This window comes from Rhipicephalus sanguineus, chromosome 8 (assembly GCF_013339695.2).
Source record: "Rhipicephalus sanguineus isolate Rsan-2018 chromosome 8, BIME_Rsan_1.4, whole genome shotgun sequence".
Lineage (NCBI taxonomy): Eukaryota > Metazoa > Arthropoda > Arachnida > Ixodida > Ixodidae > Rhipicephalus > Rhipicephalus sanguineus.
Window position 1 is genome coordinate 75580157 of NC_051183.1, and position 4851 is coordinate 75585007.

The window sequence follows — 4851 nt, forward strand, 5'->3', positions numbered from 1 at the left end:
CCGCACGAAACTGCCACAGCGCACTGTGCACATTCATGCTGTCGCTGCTGCTGCGGCGCAAGCCTTTGTTCGTTCCCTTCACAATTTGTTGACAACACTGCATTCTGCAGATCCTGCATGGCTTTTGTCGATGTTTCGCATGGTGCCGGCGACGCTTGCCTTTTCATTCGCAGCTTGCATCGAATCGTTTGCGCTCCCGTCAATCAACGTTTCGTGAGAGAATTGCGAGATTATACGGCTGATACGGGAAACGTGATCTGTGTATTCGCAATTGAAAAATCTAGTGTGCACACAATTACCCAGTTCCTATGTGAAAACCGGTATGTTTCCATACCAAACGCGGGCGATAAATAGGATATGGTACAAGACACATGGGTCCTTTGCAGTGGAAAGTGTTTTCGATATACCATTTCGCCGTAAAGCACGAAGACACGGGTTCGACTGCCGGCGACGGCGACTGTGCATGTTGGGGCTAAATGCAGAAACGCCCTATTACTTAATTTAAGGCGGAGGTTAACGAAATCCCAGTGGTCAGAACAAATCCGGAGTCCCTTCATTCTGGCTTGCTTCATAATCATGTCGTCAATCTCGCTTGTAGAGCACCAGAATTTTGCTGCTTTCTTATAGCAGGTATGGTTACACAAAAAGACTGCGATGTATTGATGTTTATAGGCGTGTGACCTGCATTGGCTGAACAATCATTCCTGTACCGGATTTTAATGGATTGATGGGAAGTGACAGTACCGGTGGTATCCAAATTTGTCCTTGGCATCAACTCATTTCCAGATATCTTTGTGAGTTGCTTGTCATCGTGGACTGCGCTATCACAAATTGTACCCTGACGAGTGCGTTGTCATAAGAAGTCATCTGCTCTCATTACTTTCCAAGTACCGTCGCATTGTTTTCACCCTCCTTTTCACCTTGACTTTATCGAGAGTTCCTAAAATGTAGACGGCCGGAGATATTCTTCTCCAAGATCATTGACATTTTCTCATTGCCAGTCATTGACCTGTTCAAGCTACACACATGTTATTTTGCTACGTACTTCAGTACACAAATTAAAGCTACACAATCGCACTGCGGCCTTTAAGTCGGCATGACTTCAATTACCTTGTCGTGTGCTTGATCTTCAAGTTCTACCGACACCTGACCACGGCCTCAGTAGATCCGCCTGCACACTCGCAATGTTCATTGCACCTCGGTGATCCGATCTGTAGACCATGTAATACGGTGTAGTGACGGCATGTCGGATCAATGTTATGTAATGAACAACAATATGACATGCTCTCTGTCGGGCTTCAAGTTCAGCCGTAAATTTACCTGAAAACCTATAAAAGTACACGACAGATTTCGAAAGGAACTTTTTTTTTTCTTTTTTTTCTGACTTTCTGCGCCGGAAGCAGGATTGAAGACTGAAACATGTCACGGACGCCACATTTTGGACACCACCTCCTACCTATTACCACCACCACCTTCGTCGTTGCCTTTCCGCATGTGGCAAAAAGTAACAAAGAAGCTTTAATCTTACTGTGCTATTTGAAAAATGTTTTGAGTGCCATGTTAAGTATAACGCCAGAACATGAACTCTATTTAATAACACTCTTTATTAGCTTCAGTGTCGTCAGTTCTTCCGTACAGCCCCGTGTCAAAATCTTGTGACGGACACGTCATGAGGCTTAACAGAAGAAACATGGTGGAGCTGAAGATTGATCCTTCTGAAAAACGCTCTTTATAACCGAGATTTTGGACACCTCCACTATAATTGAAGACAGATTTCAGCATATATGTCAAAATAAAAGTGCCAATGCAAACATACCGGTGTCTCACAGTTCACCTTACACTGTCTTTTCTATAGGTACACATTTTTTAGGGACTTGCTTCCGTGTCATGTAGCAATATGTCGGCAAAATAAAGCGAACTTCACGTCGCTCAAAAAGTATATCTTTCTCTTTGTCTCGTTCGGAACCGCTCTTATTGGATTTCCGCTCAACTTGTCTCAGATAAAGTCTCACGAAAATTCTTCTCAGTTCAGCATACTCGCGTTGAAACTAACCGAAATACCTAAATATCTCTGTTACTTCGCTCTTATATATACATCTGTAATTTTTAATGTATCCATCGAAACTAAGTTGATGCAGTATCTCATGCATGTATCGCTTCTTGTATCTTTTCGGCAGTTAAAATTGAAATCCAGTTCAAGTTCGAAATATTGCTTACCCGGGCACACTCCAACTCATAAGCGCGAAAATTCTACTCACCCAGGCTTACTCGGATCCAGATGCGCTACGTTTCTGCTCAGCCAGGCACTCAAGCTCACTAAGGTCCTACTGAGCCTGGCACACTCAGACTCAACAAAAGTCAGCTCAGCCTGGCTCACTTAAACTAACTAAAGGTATTCTCAGCCGGGCTCACTCGTTTTCAAACGAACCAAAATTCCGCTCAGCTGCGCTCACTCAAGCTCACTAATGTTCTACTCAGCCGTCATTACTCGAAATCAAACGCATAGATATTCAGCTCAACTGGGTTCACTCAAGCTCGCTAAGTATTTTCTCAGCCTGGCTCACTCCGGCTAAGATTCATAAAATTCATGAAGTTTTTTTTTTTTTTGTTTATAGATACTGCGATCTTATGCAAGGTCTTGGCAGCGTGGTACATATCATCATCATCAGCCTGTCTACGCCCACTGCAGGGCAAAGGATTCTCCCATGTTCCGCCAATCAACCCGGTCCTGTGCTTTCTGCTGCCACGTTACACCTACAAACTTCTTAATCTCATCTACCCACCTAATTTTCTGTCTCCCCCTCACGCGTTTGCCCTCTCTTGGAATCCAGTCAGTTACCCTTAATGACCACCGGTTATCCTGCCGACGTGCTACGTGCCCGGCCCATATCGATTTATTCTTCTTGATTTCAACTATGATATCCTTAACTCCCGTTTGTTCCCTGACCCACTCTGCTCTCTTCCTGTCTCTTAAAGTTACGCCTATCATTTTCCTTTCCATCGCTCGCTGCTTCGTCCTCAATTTAAGTTGAACCCTCTTTGTAAGTCTCCAGGTTTATAGATACTGCGATATTATGCAAGATCTTGGCAGCCTAGTACATATGTAGGTGCATAAAACAAGAATAACGAAGGAAAAAAGAATAAATTAGTTTCTTCAGCCAGCTTTAAAGAACAAAGCAAAAAGGCAAGTGACGTTACTCCAATCTTCAAATCAAGCAGACAGTCAGTTAGCACGAGTAAAAAAAAAAAAAAAAAAGAAACGCTCAAACAATCTCAGCCAGACCAAAAAAAAAAATCAACTGAAGGTGTGATTCAAATTGCGATAGCGCATCCTGTGTCATAGCTTTATCGGGCAGTTTGTTGTAATCTACTATCGTCCTAATAAAATAGAAATACTTGAAAGAGTTGACACGTTTAGTGAATGGGGTTACATCTAGTGAGTATCTGTGCCTCGTAGCGTAACCTGTTGAATATGTGAGAAGGTGAGACGTGTCGATGTTGTGCTGACCTTTTATTAGTTGAAAAAAGAATTTTCGACGACATGCGCGATTTCGATTAGTTATAGCAGGTAGGCCGTTTGAGACACTAGGTCAGTCATTGGAGTGCGGCCATACGTATTGTAGATGAATCTAACAGCTTTTTCCTTGTTTTTTTTTTGTGCGCTTTCCTGTTTTGCAATATCGGTTTTAGTGAACGGGTCCCGTATAATTACGGCATATTCTAAAACGGGGCGGACCAGTGTTTTATATGCCAACAGACGTATTGTTGGCGTGGATGATTTTAATACGCGTTTAGAAAGAACACCTTACGGCGGCAGTTTGCTAGCACTGAGTCAAGGTGTTTTGACCACGAAAGATCGCTTGTTATGTGAAGGCCTAAGTATTTATGATGCGTAACTTTCCACAAAAGAAAGTCTTCTGTGTCATATCAATATATTAGTGGCTTCTTTTAATGTTACCCGCATGTGTACTGTCTCTTCAATATTTGCCATTTGCCATTGCCTACACCAATGAACTGCCTTATTAAAATCCCCGTTTAACCTAAGCTGGTCTTCTTCCGTTGTTATTTTTTCATGTAACACGCAGTCGTCAGCGTAAAGCCTGACTTTTGCGGATAGGTTAGCGACTAGATCATTAATACATAACAAAAAGAAAAGGGGCCCAAGGACGGATTCTTGTGGGACGCCAGACTGAATAGCCTAAAGTTCATAATAGAAGTGAGTTCTACTCATCCAGACTTCCCATACCCACATGCACCAAATTAAAATAAGCTGGGCTTACTCTAACTCACCATAGTTCCACTCCATCGGTTTCACTCGTATTGAAGCGCATCGAAATTCAACCACTGTGCTCATTTGGGCTGAGACTCGCCAAGCGTCTACTCAGCAGGGGTCTGTCGCACTCATGATAGTTATATCCACTGTCTTAGGCCAGACGGCTTCTACCATTGCGCACAACGGGCCGACGAACGCGACGGCGAGGAATCGTGGTAGAAAGCGCGGGGTGGCAAGTGGTAGTTTCTACTCGGCCTGCGCGGCGTCCTGCTAATCACACCCCACACTATCCCAAATGTGCGTGCAGGAAGGCCCCTTTCCGTGAGGAAAAGCCAACTTATGCGGGTGTTTGGCACTGCCCGATGTTCGATATATGAAGTGTTCCGGCTGTTTTTGTTCGATGTAGCTGTAAAATTTTTCTATGCATTGACGCCAAAGCATTGTCGTGGTCGAAAATAGTTCGTTATCAAGAATAATTCTGTTTACCCTATTTCGATATAGTCGGGTGTGACTGCAATACATATCGGCAGCCACGATCCGAAGTAACACTTTTCATTGTATGCTTCGTCAGCAGCGCC